Raw genomic sequence first — 15927 nt, forward strand, 5'->3', positions numbered from 1 at the left:
CGCATGTGCGAAGTTAGGTGCTCATCGGCGTCGGCGTCGGCGTCGGCGTCAGCGTCACCGTTAGCGTCGGCGTCGTAGCACCAGAACAACCACCACCATTACTACCACCACCACCACCACCACACAGTACCCCTTTTAATTCCTTTCCGTGATCTCCCCGCTTCACAAACATCGTCGAACGCGTCGGGTCGCGTGTTTTGTGACGTAGAAAGCAGAGCGCGGCAGGTGTTCAGAGGATCACGAGCTCAACGAAACGTTCTAGTCTCGTTTTCACTCACACCTAACTCTCTCTCTCTCTCTATCTCTATCTATTATTAATATCTATTTCGAGTATATTTATCTAATGCATAATATATGAATTTATTAATTTCAGCAATTTTTCAAATATTGTCAGTTTCGTCAATTTTATTTCATTTGCCGTGTGCTGTGATTTCGATTGGTTTTTATTAAATCGAAAAACTAGAGAGAGACAGAGAGAGAGAGCGAGAGAAAGAAAAAGAAAGTGAAAGTGTTAGAAGGGGGGAAAAAACGCGTTTTTAATAATGAGACTCGATTACGACGCGGTTTTTGCTTGAAACAAGCGAAGATTCTTCTTCGGGAGAAGAAAGTATAAGGTCAGTGATTACGTTTTTTAAAACTGAACGATCATTCTCCGTCGATATTATTGAATTTATTCTTGTGTGTGTTGTAGATTTGAAAAAGTTTCTCTTCTCGCTTTTTTTTTCGAGACTTATCCGATACCCAATCACTGACTCTCGCATTACCAATATTCATGTTAGTTCTGTTCAATTTTGTTTTTATTTTATATGTGTGTATTTTTAATTCTTTTTTATTTTGTTTTCATTTAATTTAAAATTTATTCGTGTTATTTGTACGTTCATTGAAATTTTCTATTTCTATTTTTTTCTTTTTAATATCTATTCTGATGATATTCGTTTAATGTTATTCGAGATCTTTTGAAAAAGTACTCAGTCAGTGATCGTCGGAAGTACGAAAAAGAAAGTAGATGAGACAATAAGTGAAACGAAGAATTCACATTCGTGATTTCGAATGAAGTGGAATTAAGTGATTTTCATTGGATTGGAAATTTTGTGAGATTTTCTCTTCTCTTGAGAATAGTGAAAGGGGTATTGTTCCACGGTTTTTTCTTTTTTTATTTCTCTATTGAAAATTATCGTAAAGATGTCGATCGATCGGGTTTTTAGTTCGTCGTATGGTGAAAAGAGTAGTAGTTGGTATCGATCGAGAGAGGCTCGAACACGGAAATCCGAAGGTGCTTCCTTTGTTCACGATGAACGAACGGAAGAGACGGGCAAGAATCAGACACCTGTTACTATGAATTGCAAGAGAATTGTCCATTGACATGAGATTCAGCACCCATTTTTATTATCATCTTTTTTTCCCCTTACCTCTAAAGTAATCCAATATTGAAAGAAAATTTTGCAAAATTTTTGTCCTCTATTTTTTTTCCTTTTTATTAACAAAATTTTATAAATTCTAAAAGAACATCGTTCAAAAATTATGATAATCATTTTAACAAATTTGATATAGAAATTTTTGTCCGATCGTTATTTATTTCTTAACCGATATTCGTGTACAATTATCACTTTATGAATCTGAGAATAATAGAGTGTATTTGTTAATTAATCGCAACAAAGGATGCAATAAATATATATAAATATATCTAAAGAGTAACATACCTCATTTAATGAATGAATCTTATTCAAGCACACACACTCACACACGCAAAGATTTCGAGATATTTAATTCGAACGATTTGTCATTTAACTTTTAACTCGGTGTGTGTTAAAGGGTTTACTTATTCCTAAACATCTAATAATAATTATCGTATTGATTAAATAGCTGTATTAATGGTAATCTTGCATGATCGTTTTATATCAGAATATATTTATTTTTATTTTTATTTTATTCACTGAGAGAGTAAACGAGAAAGACGGGGGGAGAGAGAGAGAGAGAGAGAAAGACACGCCCTTTTTTGACATTTATTAATAATCTTACGATTAAAATATTTCGAACGGTTTTATCGATAATTACTAATTTTTTTATTATACATATATATTATATATAACGTACACATATATATATATATATATATATATATATATATATACTTACATGCATATATATATATATATACGACTTCGTATATACGCGAGACACGAAGCAGCTTTTGAAACAATTCTATTTGTATTTCATTTAAATAATTTAGTTATTTTAAGTGCATGTAATTTTAGGTGTGCCGAATGTATAAAAATAATAAGCATGTTACAATCTATTATTGAATGTTGCAATATACTAAAGGTAAAAGAGAGCACGTTATTCGTAAATCATCGATACAAATACATTTAACATACGTTTAATATATAACTTCTAACGATATTAATTCATTAAACTGATACGATGATAAATTTTATATCGTCGTAGCACTCGCTATAATGTATATTCCAAATATCAAACCATTTTGCTTCATATTTTCGTTTTATACTTTTGACGAATAAGCATCCGATAATTTTAACGATATTTCATTTTCAGTCGAACACAATTTGCATTCAAAATATTGCAATAATAATCGACGAGACATTGTTTTTACTTTTTACCATTGAAATAATATATTTCATCGTACTGTGACATAAATAACGATCGATTTCTCGTTAATAAACGTCATCTCGGAAAATATGTTGATTCGTTAGAATGAACTAATCGATTTTTTTTTTTTAAATAGAACTATGTATAAACTGTTAATTTTCTCTCTCTCTCTCTCTCTCTCTCTCTCTTACTGCGTGTATATCTCTTTCACTATTTTTTTCATTCGAATGTTTATTTTATCATGTAAAGAAAATATCTCGAAAGGAAACATCAGAAAATTAATTCTCGTTTCGCAACGTAATCGCGAAGAGCTCGCAAACGAAGGTCGATACGGATGTAGGGTAAAAGGGAGAAGTTCATCCCCTATCGGTCGTCGAGTGTAACAAGTGGCTCCGGGTGTTTCCAAGTTTCTTCTATAGTGCCTACTCTTTCTTTTTTTTTTTTTTACAGTGATCCATCCATTGTTCTGCGAATTATGGTTGCTTTACGATAGGTGAAGGGGTGACATTTATCAAAATATTTACCTTTATCGCTGCCGAGGAACATACTTCCACTCCCTCTATCTTTCCTCTTTCATTTTTTTCATTTTTTTGCTATTTTTCGTTGTCTCGTTTAGACAATGGCGACATCCTTCCGAATAGTAAATGTCAATTTAATAAAGTAAATAACGGAACATAGACAAAAATACGAGCTGAATTGTTTATTTAGGCCCTAGCATAACTTTCGATACACGAGAAAAATATCTACTTGAAAATATTTTTTTTTTTTTTTGAATAAACAATAACAATAATTTTAAATTTTGTAAAAAAGTAATTTCTCCATTTATTTAAACATTATTTCTAGCACAATTTTGTGTACAACTATTTTAACCAAAAGGAATTTTCTGACGCTTTTATGATCAAATGCAAATATCTTCGGAATAATTTAAAAAAAAATTAAAATTTCTTTTCAATGTTTTTTAATTTTAAAATACTACATAATTTATTATTAGTATTATTAAAATTAAATTTAAAAAATTTAAACTATTATTAAAATTATTAAAATACTACATAATTTATTATTGATTTTGCGAACATTATAAAAATAGTTGAAAATTTATTATGGAAAAACGATTAAACTAATGGTAATAATTTTAATCGAAAATTTCAAAAGGTGTGTATTTTGATACCTTTTCTATGTTTGCATTTTTTAAAATAAAAATACATAATATTGATTCTGCTGGTATAATTCTTTTGAATGCAAAAATTTTCAGAATCAGTTGAATCTAAAATAAAACATAATAAAAGTTTTAAAAATATTAAAATTTTATTTTTAAAAGGTACACACACACAGTGGTTTCATGAAATACCGATATTAATTTAAATTCGTAAAACCATTTAAATTAAAGTGTGATTTTTCATTTAAAAGTTTGTTAAGCAAATATTCGTAAAAAAGAAAAGAAAAAAAAGAAGATTTTTATAATTTTGCAAATCCATTGATTTTATCAGAGTTTAAAATGTGTCATGCTTTATATTTTAACGACCAAGTTAGTCAGTAATTACATAAATGATCGAGCACCAAATGTATTATTTTTTCATTCGTCTCTCTATTCCTCTTTTCCACGTAAATCTGCCGGGGAAATAGATTTAAAAATACACCAACGGGTTAGCCATATCGAATCGTACCAATTTCCTTCTCCATCTAACAGATCGATATCCGAGTCTTCGTATTAGAACAGAAATCTTAATTCTTTCACGGAGTCATGTCGGTCATAGTATCACTTTGTACTTTTTTTTTATAACTCGTACACGAAAGTATAAATTGTTCGATTATCATATAATATTATCATTAAAATTATAAATTAATAATTTGAATTAAAAATTTATGTCAATTTGTAATAAATGAAATCAGGAAATGTCAAAAAAAAAACTGTTCGATTACTATATATTATTATCATTGAAATTATAAATAATAAATTGGAATTAAAAATTCATTTCAACTTGTAAGAAATGAAGTCAGGAAATGTCCAAAAGAAAAAAGAATAGTTCAATTATTATATAATATTATTATTGAAAATATAAAATAATAATTTGAATTAAAAATAAATGTCAACTCGTAATAAATGAAATCAGAAAATGTCAAAAAAAAAAAAATAGAAAAAAAATATTCTTCTGGGATGAATAAGGAAAAGATTGTACTGCGAAGTACAATCTCATTTGAATATATACATATATCTACTACTCGTTTTATTTCGTCCTTTCACGTTGGGGGTGTTTTATGTTTGATAAATTCTGTTACTTTTTACACGGGATATTCTTGTGAACGTTCGTTATATCCTGTACGTCATAAAATATAAATATTGCACTCTGATAGAAACGGAGGGTGTGTCTTGATTTGGGCGTGGGTTTCTTAGATCACTTTGTTTGTGTGACACAGGGGATGTTAAAGTCCGGGTCACTTCCGTTTTATTCTTCTGTTATCGAACTTATATCCTTCTCTATATAGTAGGAAATTTAACTTTCACAAACTACGTTATGTTAAATTCATTACATTATCGTGATATACAGGGTGATACACTAACTCTTGCCACCTAAATAACTCCGAAAGTGTGATATTAACAGAAAAGTTTATTAAGAAAAAGTTGCATGAAAAATTCAGGACTATAATATGACGTTAGTTTTTTTTTGCTTAGTTCATTATCTTTCGAGATTTATAGATTACCTTTGTTTCTTTTATATAAATACAATGCTATATTTTAATACTTATTTTCTAATAGTGGGCTCTTAAAACGAATCCGACGATGTGCAACATTAAATACCAAACCTGACGACAATGATCAATAAAAACTATTCGGAAAATATCGGTCAACTAAAGGGTAACGCAACCCTGGCGCTCCTTAAAGTGACTATGACGTGGAGGAGCTGTATTGTGTCCGGCTTGTTCGCCAGATTTGACCTTCTTTGACCTTCTTTGACCTTCAAAAATATTACTGTTACAAATCATTAGATTCATCTTGACAGCCTCTATCAGAAAATATAAGTATTAAATTATAACATTATATTTAAAAAAACCAAGTTGACCTATAAATCTCGAAAGAGACTCAACTTAGCAAAAAAGAACTAATGTCATATTATAATTCTGAATTTTTCATGCAACTTCATTTTAATAAACTTTTCTGCTACTATTATATTTTAGGAGCTATTTAGGTGGCCAGAATTAGTGAATCACCCTGTATACAGAGTATCGCAGTTTTTTTTCTCGCTGAACGTTACCAATATATTTTACAAGAAAAAATAAGGCAAAATGTTATATAAAACACACTGTGTGTGTATGTGTGTGTGTATAGGCCTTTAAATGGTTTATTTAAAACGTTGTAAACGAAAATATACAATGATGATTATCTGGTGTTTTTTTGTTAATATCACACGGATTGAAGTTATATAAAATTCCATTTCAAAATGCTGCCCATTATCATAAATGTAAAACACAAATCTATGGATAATAAAACCTATTGTATTACTAATTTCATATTCATTTTTTTTTCATTTCTGTAAATACATCGCAAATTTTTTGTCTCAGCTCTTGACGAAACACCAGTTGTTAATCATTTCGTAATTTTTGATTATAATTTTTTAATTAAATATTTAATAGTCTATGTTTATATAATATTTTCGTCTTATTTTTATTTGTAAAATATGTTAGTAACATTTGAAGATACACTTTATATGATATAATAAAATATTAAATAATATGATAATAAAATAATGAAGTAAATTAATAAAATATTTTATATGTCCAAAAATATAATATATTGTTGTAAAACAAAATATAAGTTATTGTAAAGTACTGAATGATGTAAATAATTTACTAATCAAGTAACCTTTCTTTAAAACTACCAATAACTGTAAAATAATGGATGGTAGTGTTACAGCCTGTAGTGTAATAAAAGGTGTGGTCTGTTTTTGGTCAGACTCTGAAACCTTTACCTAAAATGACCTTAAATATTGTGACTGGGTTGATATTACAGAAAAGAGGTAGATGATTAAGTATTAAAGTAAGAAACTTTCCTGTTTATGAAGCTGATAAAATAGGCCTCTGTCTCTGCTTCAATCAACGACAATAAAATAATTTTTCTTGCAGATAATAATTGTATTTTACTGAGTTTTAAATTCGTTTATTTTCAATATTTATTCTTTTACGTTACCGATCAATATTATAGAATGTTTCACTGATTTTACAGAATGCAGAACATGGACTTATTAATTAAAACAGAATACAGACTTATAAACTGAAAACAGATTTAATTATTAAAATAAAAATCAGATTTATTATTATTATCAAAAATTGAATACAGTCTTATTAACTAACAATACAACAGACTTACCAGCTAACAAAGGAACCTTGTAAAGAAGTCTTCGACTTCTTCCAAACTTTGCACTCTTGTAGTAGTCCTTGAAAATATTTCTTATACTTTAGAAAAAAAATTAAGTATTTATCTCGTGTTTCTGATGTCGCCAGATCAATTTCTCGAGAGGAAAAATATTGTTTTTCTAATCTTTTTTTCATTTTTTGTTTTCTTTATTGTAAAGTATGTTTAATTAATTTTTTTTTCCTAGAATATGTTATGTTAATTTTTTAGGCAAAATAATGGAAGAAAGATAATAAATTATAAAAATCGTAGGATTAAACACGCATAAAAGTAGTTAAGTACATTGTCAGATATTGATAAACAATCATTAACCAAGATTTATCACAATGAAAGAATTCTTTAAATTATGAAAAGACGACTAAAGAGCCAACCGGTGTAATATGACCAAACACCATGCTTAACTTTATTGTAACAAAATAACGAAATACAACTTTAATTCTTAATAACTATATCTGTATCTTTTTTATTTATAATTAAAACCGATCAAACCGAATTAAATCTCTGTTTTGTATGTCTGTAAAATGAATATTATCCTAAAAAAGGTATCGTTCCAGGCACATAAAAAAATAAATATCTATTATTTATTATTGAAAATTCTAGTTATAATTATTAATTATGTAACTAGCTTAATAATGTTGATTTCTTAATAAAATAATAACGTTAGCAAAAATGCACCCCTTTTTTTCTATTCCCTAAAAAATTAATACAACATATTTTAGTGTAGCGTGCCAAAAAGTGATTGGTTCAGAGAGATTTTATAGAGAAGTGGGAGGAGCGTAAACAGAGTAAGAAATAGGGAAAAAGAGTGAGTGAGGAGGACGGTTATATAACACGTAATATGATCATTTAACAAACAGAAAGTAATAGGCATTAATAGAATCAGAAATAAAAACATAAAAATTACCATTAATAAATATAAGTAATTTTGTATAAATTAATTGCAAATCCATAAAAAAGCAATTTATAAATGTATACATGTCTATATATTACATACACATATCTATTTGTTTATTTTAAATCTGATTATTTTTCTCTAATTTTAACTTTATTAACCTTTTTTATTGCTTATTACTACTAAAAGTTTCTATAGAATCCAATAAAGCAAAATTAATTATGCACTTTTTTCAATCTGGAAATAAAGAACTAAATATCTTAAAAGTCCATCGATCTATAGATAATTATTTTAGTAAACTACGCTTGTTCATCAAGGGTTAATATATAATATAATTGTTAAAATAAATTCATTGTTCCTGCATATCAAGATATTTCGCTTTTCTTGTTCTTATCTACCGTTAACACACAAACGTTAGAAAGATTCCGACTCTAAAAAAAAAAATTAACCTAAATTAATTGAAAATATTTTACAATAACTAATACAAAAAATTAAAAAAAAAAAAAAACAAGAAAAAATAATTTTCCCCGTTAAGTAATCGATTCGACGATATTAGAAACACGAGATCATTCTTGCGAAATTTCTTCCCTCGTTTTTCGAAAATGTTTATTTATTTAAGTTTTTTTTTAAAAAAGTATAACGAGTATTCTCATGAACTACTATAAGTGTACAAAGCTTGAAATAAATCGGAGAGGTGTCAATCTGAAAGGTTCTTTTGTTAGTTTCTTATTGGGTGGTTACATTGACGCCTACTAAACTTATTGGTTTAAAGCAGTGGTTCCCAAACTTTTTTGTCCTACCGTCCGGTTTTCAGAAAAATATTACTTAGCGCCCCCTGGAAATTAATTTTTTTTTAAATTTTAATAGCAATTAATAAAAGAAATATATATACATTAATGTTTCTAACTTTTTCGTAAAATATAGTAAGAAAAGGTGTGTATTATAAACATTGAACTTTGAAATTATGAAACTATTTATTGAATTCAGATTAGAATGTTTAAGCATTATGAGCGGAATACATAAATCAATTTTTCTAAATCTTCTCTTCTTTCTTTTATACTATCACAGTTATTCATCGCTCCCCCTACAAATGCATCTGTGGTCATCACAGCTTCCCTGAATCGCTGTAGCACCCACCAGGGGGCACTGGCGCCCACTTTGGAAATCACTGGTTTAAAGAATTAATAAAGAATATACCTTCTGGGAGTAAAGTCCGGACGATTTCAAATACACGAATTTCTTTGAGTCTGCGCCTATGTATAGGAAAACTGGATTCTTTGTTGAATTAAGAACGATAATAAATACGAGATCTCTCCAAGATGTTTACTTAAGATTATTCGTACCTTTTATCCGTGAACAATACAGCACGTGGGAAACGTCTGTGATCTGTTTCTTTAGTTTAGGTAATAAAATAATATCGGGCTACCTGATATAGGCCTTCGATGAGGATAATCTCAAACGTAGCAGGTAAAAAAAAGAAAAAACTGACTACAATGTAACAATAAAACGCAGCATTTGTATTTGGTTAAGTGAAATGTTTTTAATTGGAAAAATGTTGTATTTTTTTTGTAGAATAAAGTAACACCTTTTGATTTGAGAAAATAACGGATTTTAGTGAAAATAACATTTGATTGCAAAGAAATAGTACCAAATCGAAGCAATTAATTGATAATGAGCGTAACAGTGTATTGTAAAAGTTATAATAATTGAAGAAAGGTCAAATGTAAGATCACTGTGCTATTAATAAGGTTTCAGCCAATTATTGATTAAATCGTTTGACTGTGGTTTGACATGCGGTTTAAAAATAATATAATGTAAGGTTTAGATTAATTATTTATTTAATATTTTAATAATGTTTATATTTTATTTTTTATTATTAATAATTAAAGAAAAAAGTAAATAATATATATATATATATATATATATATATATATTACTTTATATATTTATTTAAAGATATAATTTGATAGAATAAAATCACAAGTGTTTATAATTGTCTCAGTTACTAATAATTGTCGCGTTTAATATTACTTTTAACGTCTTATTTTTTGACATGTTCTAGAACAGGTATTTTAATATTAATCATTCCCAGGGACCGGATATTTCTTTGCGTTAAATATTTTTAAAATTAATTACAATTTGGTAGTAATTAAGCATTATTTTTACGTTAAATATTTATTTTCAAAAAAATTATAAAAATGAATAGTTCTTAATATTTTTTCATAATTCACTATATATTCTTTAAATTTCTTTTTTTTTTTTTAATTTATTTATTTCTTTTTAAATAGTTTAACACATTGAGCGACACGCAAATTCTTAGGGAAATCGCCGTCAGGCCACAGGCGTCACTTTGTATTAAAAAAATAGTTGACGTGTCAGTCACCCGTGACAGACGCGGCCTAAACGGAAAGTCTAGTGTCAGCCACCGATGGCTGACGTGGCGCTCAACGTGTTAAATATGGTATATTTATATAATTTGGTATATTATGATATATAATTTACTATAGTTTGGGAAAACGCTAATAAAAACAAAACTATAAATGATATTTACAAAGTTTAAAATGCAACATCATATTACGAAATAAAAAGAGAATCAAGTAATGGTAATTATATTTTAATATTTGTTAAAAATCATACCAATAAAATTAATATAAAACATAATGAAAAAAAAAAATGAAAAAAAGTTGCTCTTCTTCAACAATATTTGGACACAAGAATAATTATCATTTGATCATAGTTTAATTTAGATCACGTAGTATGAATTATAAATATTACATTTATAATAATTGGAATATCTTATCAACAACCCTTAGCAACGCAATACGAAAAACAAGATATCTCATCAGCGATCTTCAATGTGTTAACAAAATTGTTTCTTACAACGCTGTATATTTAGCTTTTTGTTATTCGTCCTATTACTTATGGTTAGCAGAATCTGTTGTCATACAAAACACACACCTTTTTATAGTTTCTAAAAAAAATACCATCCATGCCCTCTTACTTTCATTTCATATACATATTCATATACATATACATATTCATATACATATACATATACATATACATATACATATACATATACATATACATATACATATACATATACATATACATATACATATACATATACAAATGTAATACACGTATTCCCCTCTATCACCTTTCGTCATTTTTTTGAAGTGTTATTATTTTTAATTTTTCCTTTCTTTCGAATCCCCACTTCGCATCTTCTCGGATGACAATTGATCGTATGATCGTTCTGCTTTTGGTCACGTACGCCATAAGCACGCAGCGTCGCACACGCCGCACACGCACGCACACAAATCATTCTCATGTACTCATACTCACACTATCAGATCATGACAAAAGAAAGAATATTTTCCTTGGTTTTTATTTTTTTTTTATTTTCCTGAAGCTATTAACGAAACGTCTTATATACACGCTTTTAATAGTAATCGCACTTCGTTATCTACGTCTCAAGTTTCTTTCTATTCATACGGAACAGAAAACACTGTTCTTCTGTTTTTTCCAGAATTTTTCTTATCCTTAAAAAAGAGAATGTAAAATTTTTATACATTTTTTTTTTAAAGTGAAAAAAGGAATATTAAAAAAAACGCAAGAATTATTTTAAAAGTTGAACTAAAATTTAAAGTGTTCCTTTGATTCGTCGAAGAAAGACTCGTAGCATTGCGCTATCTAAATTTCTAAATTTCTAAATTTTCAATTTTTAATATCTCTAATGTTAATCAGAGAAAGGATTTTTAGTACGTATATTTTACCGTTAAATCTGTTTCAACACATAAAATGATTTATAAACGATCAAAATCCAGGATTCTTTAATTGTATATAATTTATGCAATAGGCAGCTTCGCCTAATACAATTAATGAACTGATTGAATATGTTCGAAAATATTATGTAATATTTTGTAAATATTGAATATTATGAATTAAACATAGAGAGATGCTTGACAATATTTATGTAATATTACAAACGTGTATGAACTTAAAAATAATCAATAGAATCAAGCAATGTAAGAGGTGACTATAGTTTTAAAATTTATTTTAATATATACGTGGTAAACAACCTGACAACCTAACACGTTTATTCAATTATGGATTATTTCTTCTCTTTTCTGATCATTTTTTGAGCTCCGATTGATTCTCTTATATACTGTTTACTTTCTCTTTTCCAAATTTATTTTAATTATTAATTCTAATATACTAATTATAACTCACAATTAGTTTTAGGTCACATCTCATGTAGTCACAGTGTAACTACTGGTACGAACGACGTAGCACCTAACAATGTAATCTAAGATATGTATATCAAATAGTGAGTAGTATAACAAATGCTCACAATCAGAGTTAGTAGTTTACTATCCATAACTTTTGAAATTGTCCTTACAGCATTAACACTAAACTATACAAACTAAGTTAGTTGAGTTTACTGATTGAAGTAAAACAAATTTCTATATATGATTTATATGTATTTTTTTTTTTTTTTTTTAATATAAATATGTTTAATTTTAAGTATATTTTTAACAGCATTTTGTTTAATAAGAATTAAAATTGAAAAGATACTTTAAAAAAATATAAAAAAGTTTGTATTTATTATTATTTATTTTTTTTTTAATTTCGAGTTAATTTATATTACCAGTCAAAAATATTAGTTCAAATTAAACGAGTCTCTATTATTAATATTTTTTTACATGATACGTATTTGTAATATTTTTTTAAGTATTTTTATAATAATATTCTTAAATTGATATTAAATAAAAACTAAAAATAGGTAAATAAACATTTATATCTATATTTTCTTTTAAATTTTCTTTCAAATATATCAAGTGGTAAATTTAGTTCATGCGTGGTTGCCATTTTTCTTCGTTATGAATTTTTCTTATAGCATGCAAACGTTTTGAAAGTCTTTTTTTTTTTTTAAGTAACACTTAACGCTTTCAAAAACTCTAAAATCGTTTGAACTGAATTTTCATTGAGTAATTTTTGCAATTCAAAAATTGTAAATTTTTTTAACTATCTGAAATGTACTTTGTTTTTCTAATCAAAATAACCCTTTTAAAAGTGTTTAAACAGAATATTAAGAAATCTAACCCGTTGGGATTGAATCCCTCTCAACAATGTATATGTTAACTAAAGCTCGAAAGCGGTTAATTGATGAATTAATTTGCTCTTTTAAAGTGGGGAATCAAGAGTTTTCTGCATTTTACTATATTAGATCTTACTATTTAATTAATCAAAAAAATAATCTTCAGACTACACCAATGGTTCCCAAAGTGGGGAATAAAGCAGTCCAGGCTGACGATGACAACCACAGGTGAACTTTGGGGGTGGGGGAAATGAACTACTAAAAAGGAAAAAATGTCATCGGAGGCCGACCCGCGCTGTTATACTACGATACACAACAATGCTGGTATATCGATACTATGTCAATAGTAATAAGATATTAAAAAGAAATTCTCTTATTTAGGCTTTTCTGTTTCTTATCTTCGCGGCTAGTGGGCCTGGGGAATCTAGGGGTGCGATGATAAGATAAAAACTAGAATTTTAAGTGTGCGGTGTGCAATTAAAAAAAAGGTCGTGAGTGCAATGAGTACAAAATTTTTCTCATTTTTCAGTTTCACCACAGTTTCAGTTACTAAAAAAAAAGGTCACAAATTAAGAAATTATGAAATTAAATTTTCAAGGGGGTGATAAGCAATATTTTTTTCAGGAAGGGGGGCGATAGAAAAAATAATTTGGGAACCACTGGATTACACTTATAAATGTAATCTAAATTTAAAAAAGTGTATTCTAAATAATTTTATCATACGTTTTGTAAATTCATCTCTTTAATTGTAATAATTTTTTAAATCATTTGATTCTTTTTTTTATAGTTTTTAAATTGATTGCTGATCAATTCCATCAACTAATTTGTTAATTGTCTAATTGTAATAACTTAATTCTTTAGATATCAAAAAATAAATAACACTATATATCAATTAGCTGTGTCCCGTCGACAACGCTGTATGTCGCGTTGCTGTGTCTCAGTCTAATTAACACGTTGAGCACCACGTTTATTTTCAAGGAAGTCCCTGTCAGGCCACGCGCGCCGCTTAGAATTATCATATTATACGCTGTCAGGCAGTAGTGGCTGACGCGGCCTAAACGGAAAGTCTAGTGTCCGCCACCAATGGCAGACATGGCGCTCAACGTGTTAGATAGAAAAGAAAAAAAGGAGAAATTATAAGTTTCTAAAATGTTACACCTCCCTCTTCTGAGACGAGCTCTCGGCTCTTTATGGGAATCTGAATCTTTTCGTAGACGAAAAGATGTATAAACGGTATTTTTTCTGTAGAAGATAACTTAACTTGCCCCCTCCGCCCTTTAGAAGACAACATAAAATAATTAATCTCAATTTCAAAACAATGTAACACAAAATTAAATATAAGAAATACTTAATTAAACGAAATTAAAAATTGAACATAAATATTGAAAAATGAGACTTAATACACTCGTAATATACTCGTCATTAACCTGCATCGAATCAAGAAGACAATCACTGGTTCCTTTCGTTATCCTTACATACTTATCACCCTCACCATTATTTTTCGCTACTTCCTTCATTCTTTCTCGAAGCCTCCAGATCATTCCTGATAAACTAAAGAATGAATCTTTAGGATACTTTCAGATCGGGTAAGTTCGGGAGACTTCGGCGCATTCATAATACACAAAGCAATATTACCAAATGGTGTCATTTTTTAAATAAAATAATACACACTCACTTTTTCCTTAATTGGAACACTCACACGCACACACACACACATTCAATCGTCGCACGCACCAAATGAGAGCATTTCCCAAATGCTATCGATACTTTTAGAAATATTCTCACATACGCACACACGCACTCTTTATCTTTTCTCTCACTCTCACATATATGTTCAAATGTTCCGCGTGAACATATTTACATAGGTTCAAATGTTTCGCTGTGCACTAACTGAAATCTATAGCCGTATAAACAATTATTTTTTTTAAATTAATTAATTATTTTAGAAATAAATTAATGTAATAAAAACCTATCTGTATGCGAATGCAACATTGCGTCAAAATTTCAAGACAATCGGTAAAGTACTTTTGGAGATTTGTAATTAGGCAAAAACGAAATCTACATTTTTATATACATTGGCGGCCATATACTTACGTACACCTAGCAAGATCATATTTAAATCGTTGTATATATGTTTATTCATGACAGAAACTGAAGAATACTGTTTACATTCTCAAAATTGCGCATTAAATACGATAAATCTCAGTGTACGTAAGTAGTTTGTCCGCTGTGAAATCTGTACTTCGGAATACATTGTTTACAAGCAGCTTTATTTCTATGAATACATAAAAACGCTTTTGTTTGTGGATGCTTAACGATCGAAACTTCTTAGAAATAATATTAGGTTGTTAGGAAAGTCGTTTCGTTTGTTGCTGACGCAATAAACCGACAAATAGTAACACATGAGATCGATGAGAGATTAAATTTATCAAATTCAACTATTTATGACCACTAGAAAGGTTTAGGTTTAACCTTGAAGCAAAAATTATCCTCATTTTTACAAAAGAAAAACGAAACGACTTTCTGAACCACCTAATACATTGATTCAGCTAGATAAGTATGAATAGATAAGTATGAAAGAAAAATAAGAAAGTTCAAAATTTAAAATGTGAAGTGTGTATGTATGTATATGGCCGCCACTGTATACAGGGTGGGGCAATATCTCTGTCCAGCTAGAATATTGTCGTTGTTTATAACTATGAAAAATTTTATATACGCAACTTACACGGCACGATGAGGGGCATTTTTTGGCTTGAACGTTTTTTGCGTGGGTGGAGACATAGAGGAGATTTCAAAGTCACCTGCATTTTTTTAAATGAAACCTTATATTATTTTGTACACTATTCGATTCCTTTTTTTATTCTGCCTTAAAAAGTATTTAGTGAAGGTCATCGAAATGTCAATAGTTTACAAGAT

General features: G+C 28.5%; 1 protein-coding gene across 1 annotated transcript in view; it reads left to right on the plus strand.

Annotated features, from left to right (window-relative positions):
- Positions 1 to 214: 214 nt before the first annotated feature.
- LOC107072268 (uncharacterized) overlaps positions 215 to 15927 on the plus strand; it is a 497052-nt gene continuing 481339 nt past the window's right edge. Inside the window, exon 1 of the mRNA XM_089176139.1 lies at positions 215 to 614. The gene's annotated coding sequence lies outside the window, so the exon portion shown is untranslated. The remainder of the gene's footprint in view (positions 615 to 15927) is intronic.

The sequence above is a fragment of the Polistes dominula genome, unplaced genomic scaffold (genome assembly GCF_049000335.1).
Source record: "Polistes dominula isolate Pdom_NZ unplaced genomic scaffold, Pdom_raw_medaka contig_21, whole genome shotgun sequence".
In the NCBI taxonomy this organism is placed as follows: Eukaryota; Metazoa; Arthropoda; class Insecta; order Hymenoptera; family Vespidae; genus Polistes; species Polistes dominula.